This window comes from Podarcis gaigeae (assembly GCF_964106915.1).
Source record: "Podarcis gaigeae genome assembly, chromosome: 1".
In the NCBI taxonomy this organism is placed as follows: domain Eukaryota; kingdom Metazoa; phylum Chordata; class Lepidosauria; order Squamata; family Lacertidae; genus Podarcis; species Podarcis gaigeae.
The window spans coordinates 97450984-97464201 of record NC_139678.1 but is presented as its reverse complement, the minus strand read 5'-3'; the positions used below and the strand labels follow the sequence as shown (position 1 = coordinate 97464201).

General features: G+C 41.3%; 1 protein-coding gene across 7 annotated transcripts in view; it reads right to left on the bottom strand.

Moving 5' to 3' along the window:
* The window catches only part of THSD7B (thrombospondin type 1 domain containing 7B), a 603973-nt gene that overhangs the window by 431237 nt on the left and 159518 nt on the right, over nt 1–13218 (bottom strand). For 3 of the 7 annotated variants that reach the window (XM_083703768.1, XM_083703770.1, XM_083703771.1), the window contains exon 1: nt 388–437. The exons of 2 other annotated variants lie outside the window; for them this stretch is intronic. The gene's annotated coding sequence lies outside the window, so the exon portion shown is untranslated. Of the gene's footprint in view, nt 1–387; nt 462–13218 lie in introns of those variants that run through there. 2 more of the 7 variants (XM_083703769.1, XM_083703767.1) reach the window with 2 other exon arrangements.

Below are 13218 nucleotides of genomic sequence, written 5' to 3'. Positions count from 1 at the left end.
TGAGGTAGCGCTTGACAATTACCTGGGTCAGTTTTATGATGAGAACAACAAATCCTTGTCATTCAATCTGAGATCTTCACGTGTGCTTTAATGCTTGTGCATTCACTTTACAGAATTGGGGGGGGGGCAGCTCTGTGCATATTTCTTAGCATGGGAAAGCTCTTAAGGACTGGGATGTGGCTCCTACACTCCCAGTGAAATTCCCAAATTGAGTGTGTTAGGGGCACATATGCTTGCTCTGCTTACTGACCCCACATACCTTCCCCATGCCTGATCAACACCTGCTCTCTTTACACCTCACCCATCCCTTTACATCTTGTCCAAACCTTCTGTCTCAGCTTACCTAACTTCCTCCCCTCTCAGCTTACCTCTTCCCTCACCACTCACCTCAACCCACAACCCCTTTTAAAGGAGTGTCAGGTGCTTCAGAGAGAAGTTAGCCAAACTGCTCTCTGTTGTACCTCCCAACCTCCATTAAATAGCCTCCCTGGGCCGCCTGGGCCACCTGCCACCTGCGCTGCTTGATTTCTCATCTGCCTGTTCTGTCGTCACATTGGAGTTGCTATGGGTGACTGTGTGAACTGCAGTGTGATGGCAGCTTTCTCATTTTACAGCCTTGGAAACCACATTTGACCTTCCCTGTCTAGCTATTCACATAAAGTCAAGAACTAGAAGGACCAATGAGCAAAGAATTCTTAAACATTGTAGAAACGTGCTCCTGTGTGATACTGACACAGGATGATCAAAAAGAGCAATTCCTCCTTGGTTTTCTTAGTCCACCCTTTTCTTTTCCCCCTCCCTTCCTGCAGTATATATAAAAAACATAAATAACAAACAAGGAAATAAACTCATCTGCTTAACAGTATTGCTTTAAAATCCATCTTTGATCTGTTTATATATTTCTACACAGGATGAATAACAGGAATCAGTAAAAATTGCATCACTGGGACATAAAAGATAACAAAACGCGATCAAACATTCTCTGGATGCAATCCACTTTCTGGCAGCTAAGCTAAGCATCATTGTTACTCAGCCTGACAGTAATAGGCAGGTTACATTCCCCCACTTCCTCATAATTACTTGTCTACTAGCATACAAAATATTCTTCACTAATCTTCACAAGACTTAAATAAGCTTCTTTGCTTCCTATTGAGACAGCTAGGCGTTAGCCTCTTATTTTGGGCCCATGATTACAACTCAATGCACACCGCATAGACTTCTGAATTCATCGGTCTATGACATTAATTCTCCCCTCACGTAGACATTCATAAGGATGTTGCCATATTGCAACCAGAACAGTTATGCTGGACTCAAGGGAAAGCAGTTGTGGATATAAGCTCTTGTGTAACTCTTTTTCAAATACTGGTTCTTAATCTATAAATCATCAAACATAATTACGGAGGGGAAAGTTTGTTTTCTCATAAATTGGACCCCAATGAAGAAATAACTGGACAGTGGGGAGAGAAAAAAGGCAAACAAATAAATGGATGGAAGAGGTGGACAGAGATGACAAATACACACTGTCTGGATGCTTCCGCAGTATCAGGATCAGGTGTTTTTATTGTTCCTCCAAGAGTGTCGGTGTGCCTGCGAGTAAGGAAAGGAACCCTAACTTCTTATTGTTGATTTCTCCCATTCATCATCATCTTAGCTTTCCTTTTTCCAATTTACCCTTTCACCCAGTATGTCTGGTGAATTGTGAAGCAGGGAACTCCCATAACATGCATCTGACTCCAGACCCTCCATGTGCCCCTATTTTCCAGGGACAGTCATGGATTTACAGAAGCCGCCCTGGTTTCTGATTTGATCCTGGAATGTACCGCTTTTCCTCAGAACGTCCCTATTTTCACTGGAGGAATGCTGGAGGGTATGGAGGACACCCCTATTTTCATTGAGGAAATTCTGGAGGGTATTCCAAGATCCAAATAACTTTATTGTACTAGCCACTGGCCATGACAAATCTGAATCAAAAATAAATCCACAGGAGGGTATATGAATCTCCTCCAAAGAACCCACTACCATCTTCCCTACACCCTGAGGGTTTGTTCTAGGCCTTCTGCAGTGTCTGGGACATAAAACATTGGAGAGGGGCAGGGAAGCAACTGAGCTTGAGGCCGTTATGAACTGCAAATGTTGCTTACTCACCCAGTGCTGAGTTATGACACACAAATCCCCAAGCTTCCTTTGTTTTTACTTGCCGCATTAAATGCTGATCAGTCAGTTTTCTTCAATAGAGTAACTGCTGACCTTTGTCTAAGCAAGGTCTACAGTGTACACAGGAGCTGGGAACAATTTGTTCAACTCATTGCATTCCCCCATTGGAATACAATCACGTTAAACTGAACCCTAAATCAGCTGGAGAAAGAATAGGAAACACGTTGACATGAAGCAGAGCTGGCTCTCCTTTTGTGAAATGTGCCTCTTTTCAGCAAGAAAGAACCATGTCTTTCGGAGTCCGTGATACCAGATGATGCACCCAGCTAAGGTACACAGCAGGAACTAAGCCTGGCGCAGCAATCCATTTGTTCATGGTTCCACAAATACATTATCTCCCGGAGAGAAGGGGCCAATACAGAAAACATCACACAAGTGTGTTTTCTTATCTCCACCCGTCTCTTGCCAAAGAAACCAAGGAAAGGAATATTTTTAACAGTCAGAACGTTCTCCCTGCCCATCACAAGTAGACTGTCATACACTGTTATTTAGATTACTGTTATTTAGATGACTGGCTTCCTTTTGAAATTCTCCACTGTTTTGAAATGTTTTCCCCCCCAATTTTACTCCGAAAAGGGAAGGGGAGATTGCTGTTTAGAAATGAACACTACTGTACTGCACACTTACATATTTGATTTAATTTAATATCAGGGTTCCTTGCCTTTTACACCCCAGTCCTTAGCATATTGGCATGGCAATAAGGCCCACTGATTTAAAAGGGACTTATTTCCAAGTCAGTATATGTCTAGTTGATTGAAGTGTTGTGCTTTTGTTTGAATAGTGAACTCATTTAAATTACTACTGTAGTTACTAAATACAGATAATTTCTTTGGATATTTAATTAATAGCATTTTTTATTTTTAAAAAACCAGTAACACAGCAGTTGAGGAAAAATTACCTACGGTGAATTGTTGCCATGACATGAGTTACATAGATTTTAACAATAATGGAATGATCACCATGCATTTTCATGGGTGACAGCTCCGCTTACAATCATATTAAGATCCGGTTTTGTAATCTATAATTAATTTTTGAGTTCTTCATTATTCTCAATTAATGCTTTCAGCTCTGCTTGGGATATTACAGTACAGAAAGGAAAATGTGCAGGCACACAAGAGGGGGGAAATATGTGTAGGCATAAAATACTTAATAGGGGGTTAGTGGTGACAAATATTGGACCAAAAAATGCCAGGGTCTTTGTGTGCATGTGTGTGTAGTTTTTTTATAGCCAGTTCCTTTTATATTAGACTCCTGAAAGTAGTTGCAATAGCAGTCCATGTTCAATAACTCTCCAGCTGAAAGATTGCCTTTATGTTTACATATCATTATCATAAATGAATATATGTTGCATCATCCAGCCAATTTAGTCAAAGTGAGCCTGGCCATTCATTTCAACAGGAGCAGGGCAAGGCTCTTAATTTTTAAAAAGCTGCTCCCTCGTAATTCCTCCAGTAATTGCTACTTAGCTCATTCATAATGGAAAAGCTTCCAAAACTGGCAGCGGGAACATACATAATAGTGATTTGCACTTTGGCAGTACTTCCAGCTATTCCCTATTTTGAGGCATATAGTAATAAAAAGATATGCCTTCTCATTAAGTGATTATTTTTTAATAAATTATGGTGCATTATTTATTTTTTTAGTCCTTAATAATAATAATAAAGCACAGAGAAGTACACATCAAAAAGAGCGAAAATACAATATGAGGCCAAGGAACATAAAGGTACTATCCAGTGCTGGTCCCACTCAGAGTAGACTCATTGAAATTAACACCGATGACTAATTTAGGTCCATGAATTTCAATAGGTCTACAACCTTAAATGTGTTCATGGCTTTAATGGCTCCCGTTCTAATTTAATTAAGCTTAATGCCACAACTTGTTGGAAGTCCATTAAGTGATGTGAAAGCTTATATGAGGAATCAGGTTATGAGGTCAACAGGAGTTGGACTTATTGACCTAAGAGGTCTCTTGTTAGAACTATGATTTTGAGTTGCTGCATCTCTAGAGAAAAATATTGTGGGAGCCCAAAGGGTCGATTCAGTTTTATATACCACTCAGCTCCACTGCTACTTCCTAGCACCTAAAGGAAACAGTGGGACGAGTCCTCCAACATCGGTCACAATGCTGTGGCCACCTGAGAACCACCTCACCCACTGGCACTGTACTGCATCATTTTCCTGAAGCAATGATACACAAGGACCCATTTGGCTCTGGGTGGATCAATGGGAGGCTTGCCCTTCAACATTTCTCCAATTAAAATAGGATTGTCCTATTCAATGATGATGATGATTTCCCCCCACCCATCTGACTGGGTTACCCCAGCCACTGTAGGTGGCTTCCAACATATATGAAAACATAATAAAAGTGTACAGATGTCTTATAAAGGTTGCAAAGTTACTTATCTCCTTGGTTTGGGGGTCACATAACTCCACACCCTGCAATATTTCTCCAATGAAAACAGGAACGTTCTAAAGAAAGGGAGACATCTGGGATCAACTGGGATGGCTTCTGTAAATCCAGGACTGTCCGTAGAAAATAGGGATACTTGGAGGGTCTAGGAAGGTGGTAGCCTCTGGTACTGGGTACTAAGAACACTAGAACACTCCTGGATGAACTGGGCAGGTGGTGTCATGTACCACTTCTTTTTTTTAAAGAAACAGATAAGCAATCTTCAAAGCACTTCCCACTTGCTTTAGGCTCTCTATTTTGGTGATTCCCTTTGGACCACTAGAGCTAAAGTGGTTTCTTAGCCTGGATGACTCACCGGGTTATGAATCTGATGGACAAGCTTTGCCAAATGTCCTCCTGTGGACTCACAGACTTTGCAGCATGTTTCCCTTTCAGACCAATCCCTCACAGGAGTACAAAACAAGAACTCTTATTATGGAGAGCTTCTGAGCCAAGTGCATAAAAATAGGTCCTTTGTGTGTTTCTTTGCAGATAACTAGCAGTTTGAATGTGTCAGGGGAGAAAAAAAATTACACCTTCCTACACGAGCTGTCAAATTACCTGTCATCTGTTAAAAATAAATAAATAAATAAATAAATAACCCAAACTATAAGAGACAGATAACCCACAAAGGGCTAATTATTTCAGCTTTGTAAGTAAGATGTGAAAAATGATTTCTAATGGCCATTCAATTTATTTTTCCAGCTCCGTTGCTTCAGCACCACTATTTCCCCCTTTATTTTCAGAGTAGCATCCTACTTTCAAACAGAACACTTCTCATATATCAAACTTGCTATAATCTCATATTCTCTCTTGTCATACATCTATTGGAAATCAAGCTGATTCTGTGGTACTACCTAAGCAAATCTCTCTTCTTCTTTTTTGCTGGGGGGAAGACTATGCATTTTCACAGTCAGATGGCATCATTTGAGCATTTTCAGTTCTGTACATACATGGGCTGAATTTCATATTACACGCAAATAAACACATCAAGCTGTCCTCAACTGTCAGCCCAGTATTCTCCAGCATAGACATAGCCATTGTGGTGACTGTGGACTACAACTCCCATCATCCTTGACCATTGGCCATGCTGCCTAGGGCAGCTGGGGATTGTTGTCTGAAAAATCTGAAAGGCACCACATTGCCTACCTCTGCGCTAGCAGCAATTCGCCAAGGAGCCAGATAGAGGCTGTGTACACACCATACATTTAAAGTATGCAACCTCCCCACCAAGAATCCTGAGAACTGTCATTTGTTAAGGGCACTGGGAACTGTAGCTCTGTGAGGGGTTCCTAGGGTTCTTTGAGGGAAGCAGTGTGCTTTAAATGTATGGTATGTATGCAGGCAGAGTTCATTTTGCTATCTAAGATACTTTCAGATGGAGATGCAAGGCACTTAGCTACTGGAACTTGACCACTGCTTGTCATAACGCAGGCCTTGATGTCAAAGGTGAAGCTGGCCTGAGCTTGGGGAACTGACCAGTCTCCTGATGCTGAGGCTGGAGGGAAGGAGCCTGCAGAGCTGAATCCAGGATCCTTACTCAGCCTAACTCAGGAGAAATTGCATGGCGCCCACATGCCAGGTGCAAAGCCCAAGAAAGACAAGTAGCACTTATCCTCAGGCAGTAGAGTTGTGGAAAGGATGGACTGAAATAAATTACTTTAAAAAAACCAAACCCTCAGTTTATCTCTAGCATTTACAGGGCATGTTGCTCACTCAGAATTGTCCAAAATACTGCCACCTGAGTATGTTCAAATCAGAACATTATTTTGCTTTGCCTTACTAAAGGCTGGATTTGAACTTCCACTACTTGATCTTGTCTTGCTTTGCTTGCTAGAACCTGAACTTTCCAGATTCCATTAAGGCAAACAAAAAACAGGCAAAGCAGCATTCTGACTTGTACACATCAGGTGATGGGGGAAAGGTGGGCTATAAATCTAATTTATAATTATGATTATGACAATGACAATGATGATGATGTCTACCTTGGAAAAACAGTACAATCATTGCAACAATACTTGCTACTGAAGGAAGCTGCGCTGGAATTTTCTTAAGTTTGTCTCCAGCCTGCTCTATGAGTTGGATGGAATAGATTGTCTTCCAAACCCAGGTATGCTCCCACTATATATCACCAAAAGCCATTAGGAGTCCTGGCTCCATATGAGTCCTAGCTCCCTTTTCACAAAGCACATGAGATACAAGAATATGGCCAGCTCTAGCAATTATTAGGGCAGAAAGCCTGGTGTTCATTACAATAACTGTCTGTGCTCCCAATTGCTTTTATTGATAAACAGTGGGAGCCTCCCTGGGGCTGGAGGAAAAATCTCTCCCACCCAGCAGGGTATCTCTTGGACACAACAGGATCACTCTGTTTAGTATGCTTTTAGGTTTGCCCAGTTTTATTTTAGCATAATTTATGAGTCAATTATTTTTTTTAAGAAACAATGGTTTCCTGGCCACAAGCTTTTCAGATGGGGAAATAGAAAGCAAAATAAAAAATACCAGTATAATACCTGTACCCCATGCATTGTGCGGCGAGTTCCCGTCCCCCTCCCCCGGTGGAAATAAAGACACATGACACAATTATTAAGGTTAATGGGCTAAATAAGACCACAACTTTATTGGTTACAGGTGATGAGTGGTATTGGCTTAGGCATTGGTCCTAACCGACTATATACGGCTTCAGCCCGTCCGCTTGAAGTCCGGGAAGGGTTAACCACCAGTAGGGGGAGTCCTGCTGATGCACATCAACTAGGAACTCCCCTGGGGTCACTGCTCGGGGCGTGCCTTAGGCCCTCACCTCCATAGGCTTTGGACAGGGCCACACCCCCCGGAATCCTTTATTGGACTACCCTTCAATATGCGGGGCATGTGATGGCGCTTCCTCCCCTCTTCCATCTACAAAACAATACCAATGCCTAACCACCAATACCAAGAAAGTTGTGACGATTTGCTATGAGGTAGGCTAAAACTAAGTGGCTGGTGCCAATTTGCCAAGTGGAAAAATTCCTACCAGGCCCCTCAATGGCGACCAACCAAGGTCCATAGCAAGGTCAAGGAACGAAAACCTTAAAGGGCAGGAGAGTGGGAAACAGGAACAGCTGATAGGTGGGAAAAGAGGGAGATCTCCAGCCGCACCTGCGTTAAATAGGCCATGCCCCCAGAGCCGGCAGATTGGCTAGCTAAGGGGTGAAGTGGTCGGGGATTCCAGCCACTGCACGCGTGGTGGGGCTGTGATGCCCACAATCCCACCTCCTCTGCAGGGCGGAAGTGGCTTTATCTTAGCAAAGGAAAATATATTTGCAGTGAAAGCTTAAGCATGTTTACTCATAAGAACATATGAAGAGCCTGCTGGTCAGACCAATAGCCCATTTAGTCCAGCATCCTGTTCTCAGCTAGATGCCTATGGGAAACCCACAAGCAGGATTTGAGCACAAGAGCCATCTCCTCTCCTGAGGTTTCTAGCAACTGGTATTCAGAAGCATTCCTGTGTAGGCAAAGTATAGTCATCATGGCTAGTAGCCATAGGTAGCCCTCTCATCTTAGTCAGATGTAAGACCCAGTATGCTCAGTAGGGCTTACTCCCAGGAGAGTAAAGGATTGCAGCTTTAATTGATTACCTCAACAGAGACTAGCATGTTTTTTCAAGTCAGACTTTTGCAGACCCATTACCAGCCTACCAAAGTCAGGGTGTGGGGAGGAGGCAAGAAAATTTGTCAGGTTTGCCAGAATTATTGATTTTGTCTCTTTTAAAACTAGCAGATTCAATTCCACAAAGGCTTGCTGTTTTAATAGGGTTTACTTGGGAAATGCATATGCAAGGAACTTCCATCCATCATCGTTCTGACATCCAAGCTAAAGTCACTTTTAATCTGTATATAATGCTTGGGATTACATATTCATTTAATATAATCTTGCCTCCCTGGTTCACAGTAGGAGGCTAATATACAAAGCTGTCGTGATCAGCAGCCTGTTTGCTCATTCTTCCAGCAAAATGCACTGTATTTGGCTAACCTTTTGTTATATGACTGGCTTAGAAGTTTGACTGGCAGTAGTCAACATGGCAGAAATCTTCTCTTTTGAGGCTCATGACTGATCATTGCTGAGCAATCTTTTGGGCATTAACTGATATAGTGAGGGAAGAGAGCAAGGAAGCTGGAGGATGTTAAGAAAATTCATAAGGTTTAAAGAAGCTGTCAGAAAGGAATGAAGGCCACCAAATGAAACCGTGAGGTACCTTTCTGTGTCATGAAAATCATAAAAATGGCTTCTGCTACAGCTGCCCCTCCACATGTATTTAGAATTAACATTTGCTGAATGCTAGGCAGAATGTATAAGGAGAGCTTTTGCCCACATAAACTGCCCTATGTATTAATCAAAAGCAGCTGCATTCTGCCTCAGAAGCGTGCCTTCATTTTGCAATGTTTGAAAATATTAACTGAAAGGGGGCATTGGGTTCCGTTTTCATTCATTCTGAAGAGAATGCCATGAGTAATGAAAGCATACATTGCTCACATTTCACGCCTGTTCATACCCATTTTGGAAGGGGAGGTCTAACCTGGTGCTCCCTGGTGGCAGCAATGGGGCTGATGTTGGCAGCCATTTAATTTTCCAAGAAAGTTTTATCGTTTGGGGGCCATTTGAGGCACAAAAAGGATGCACACTAGTCCGAGTTCCCCTTTTCGGTGGGTGAAGCCACTGTTTCCCTTTCACTCATGCCCAGGAAGAATGCAATAGTTTGCTATGATGTTGAGTTAATGCTGTTATTTTTTATTGTACAATTTGTTATACTGCATTGTAAACCACTCCGTGCTCTCATTAGGAAGAAGGGTGGGATATAAGTATGAGGAAGGAAGCAAACAAACCAGCAGTTAATGACAATATGCTCCAACAGATGCTTTGGAATGAGTAATGGAAAGAAAAAGTTCACCTGGCAAATATTTACACTACAGTGGTACCTCGGGTTACATACGCTTCAGGTTACATAGGCTTCAGGTTACAGACTCCGCTAACCCAGAAATAGTACCTCGGGTTAAGAACTTTGCTTCAGGATGAGAACAGAAATCGTGCTCTGGCAGTGCAGCGGCAGTGGGAGGCCCCATTAGCTAAAGTGGTACTTCAGGTTAAGAACAGTTTCAGGTTAAGAACGGACCTCCAGAACGAATTAAGTATGTAACCAGAGGTACTACTGTACTTACAATTTTTTATTTGTTTTTTAAAAATCTTGAATTTTCTGGGAGGCACAGGGAGGTATGTAAACAGGAGAGATTTATTTCAAAATTCAAGAATGGGGGCATGAACATTGAGGGTGGGGTGAATCCTCACTGCCCCCCCCTCTCTTTCCTACCCAGCATTGCCTCTCTCTTTCCATCCCTGTTCCCTTTTCATGAGGCACAGGACCAGTTCTCTGGAAGGAGAGGTAGACAAAAAAAGACAACATTAATAGTAATGCTGCATGCCGACCATTCTAATTTTTAATTAAAAAACAAATAAACATAAGATCCTGATATGGTAAGCAATATTATTTATTCCTGTCCTAGTAAATGGGAGAAGACACTTAGTATGATCTATAATCATGTATTTGAGGTAAGGTGGTGTCACAAGGGGGTAAATATTAGATTTTTAAATACAATGCTAGTTACACCTAAGCATCACTCATTCGATTGAGACACTTCCCTATTTACTCAGTTGGCTCCAACAAATAAATTACATGTCTCTGCTTCTTCAATTTGTTTCAATAACACAGGCATATGCTGAAAGCACAGTAAATCATTACTTAGCAGATTTCATCTGAGGTTCACACACCACATACACACAAGCGATGGAGCTAGCCGCTCTATAGCAACGTTAGGTCTGGCAAAAGTCAATAGCAAGGATTGCAGGCTATGATGTTGCCTCTTTGTAATGTTAGAGGCATCATTTAAAAATCTTGTGCAAGAAAGGTTATTTTTTTCTAATTAGGTAGCCATGATAAGTTATGGAAACTCTTGAGCATTCCTTTGCCTTGAAGTTACAGTGGGTGAATAATTTCAAGACAAAACGAAAGGACCATTCTCCTGTGATTCTAAGCATGGAAAGAGATCAAAGACCTAACATTATTTTGTTAGATTTTTCTCTAGGTTTGTAGGTTTCAAAAGAAAAAGTGACATTTTTTTTCTTCCTCTGATATGTTCAATATGGGAATGGTATTTTGATCCCCTGCAGGACCTTTAATACCAGGATGTTTACAATTTATTCAAAACAGATTAGTGACAAATTCTTGTTCTTTAATTTAAAAGTAATAATAAAATAAAATCCAAGGTAAGTATAGCAAAAAATTGTATAAATTAAGTTTCCAGCATGCAATCTATGAACATTACCTTTTTTTAAAAAAAAAGCATATAAAGCAGACTTGAACATTCTCAGTAGTGAAATTATGTTAGCAGAGGCAGTGTTTCCTTAGGGAAGCTTACTAAATATGTCATATCCTAATCGCCAGAGATCTGCTGAATCTTTGGGGCAGAATTAGCTATCTACACAACTTCCAGCAGAAATGATGGCATTCTTGTGCCACTTTGGGCATGTTCACATCAGTTTAATTTGTAACGACATTTTACATAATTTTGTCTCCCTTTCATCAATCACCAGGGCCACTGTTACCAGGAAGAGCAGGGAGCTTCAGACTGTCCAGCTATCTGGACAAAGAGAACTCAGAAGACTGCAAATATCCAGTGCTAGTTGACCTTAGTATCTAAATAGTCCACTTCTAGTAGAGGGAACTATTTCCTCCATGGCTGATGCAGACTTGTTAAAGAATAGCAATAGCAACTTCTAAGGGCAGGGGGAGCTCATTTTATATCGTCATTTCCTGTCCTCACTCCTAATGCCTTTGTTAATCAACACAGAAAGAGATGGTGTGGTGTTTAGCTCTGCAGGCAAGGAGAAAACCTATGAACTAGAGATGGGATAATCCAGTGCTATTAGAAGCATCCTGGTAGAAGCACACTTCTCAAGTGCCATTTCTCATTTGCCTAGAACTGGCAGGCCACCTCCAAAGGGTTAATCCCTTTGAGGTCATCGCTTCAGGTTTGAGACTAAAGCAGTGTTGTCACCTTTCCTATTTAACTATGGTTAGTGGGGAATTCATAGACTGGGTAGCATCATCTTTCTCTAACTCCTCTAGTGGGAACAGGAGGGGTGTGTCAGTGACAGCTGGACACATTAGAAGATAATGGATGGAAATGCTTCTCTTGTTGAAACCTGATACCGGTTGTACATTGGGTAGGGTCTTCTTTCTAATTTCTGTTGTGTTATTATCATTGAATTCATTTGCTGTTTGCATATCTCATGCTTTGGTGGGGCATTTTAGCATCTCCTCTAATATGTATTGCTTACATTTATTGTGTTTTAATTTTATCTTATTTTTATGCACCATGGAGGCCTATTGTCAAGCAGAAGGCTAGCACATACACATATAAATACACAATTGTAATAAATAAAATTTCACACGGTGAAGATTTTGGCAAGCATTATTCCCATGAAGAAAAAAGAGGGAAGTTGGAGTGCTCATTGTTTGACTTTTGGCTTAATATAAATGATCATTTGATATATATTTTGTGACTGTTTGGATCCTTTTTGTTTTAGATCACTAAAGGGGCATGAGGGGGAAAGATAAAAATTGATCATATCTTATGGGACCTGCACCACATTACCCTCACAATAACCCTGTTATTTTTATTCTTATTCAGCAATTGGGCAGAATGATGCCAGTCTGTGGCTGACTGGATCATGGCTGATTCTTCCTTTCTCCTAGGGATGAAGAATGTGTGGACCTTCAGAAGATGATGCAGTACAGCTACTGTCATCCATGACCACTGGTCATGTTGGCTGAGGCTGATGAGAGCTGAAGCATAACAACATCTGAAGGGCTTTATGCATGTTTCTCATCCCTGGTAATACTGTGAAGTCTGGGAGCTGAGGCTTAGGAATGTGGATGGCATGAAGTCATTTGAAAACACCAACCTGGATAATTGAAGAACAGCCCAATCTTTTAAAAGGAGCTAAGGTCTAGGAATGCAGGTACCTTGAATTCATTTGAAAACTCCAAACTAAATAAATGTGGAGCAGCCTGATCTTTTTTTAAAGTAAAACTGCTTGATAAAGGAGGAAGTAGAGGTGAGGCATCTTGATGCTTGTAGCATATTTTTAATGAACAATGGATTAAAAATAGAGGAATGATCAAATGGCCTACAGAAACGCCACAGGCTTATTTTGAAAAACCAACCTTAAATTTCTCAACATGTGAATACGTTCCTATGTCCCCTGAAAGCAAATTTTTCTGAGTCCACCTATTTCTTCAGCATGTCCTCTTGACATAAAGCAACAATAACAAACAAACAAAAACGTTCTGCGCCTTGTTGTGAGATCACCCCTTAGTTATAATCCCCAGAGGTTTCCCAAGATTTGAAACCCAGATGGACATGTTGTCACCATGCACAGAGCCAGAAAGCATAGATACATTGGTACAGTTGAATAATTTTAGGCTCTGAGCATAATAGTCTTCTGGGGCCGTTCTT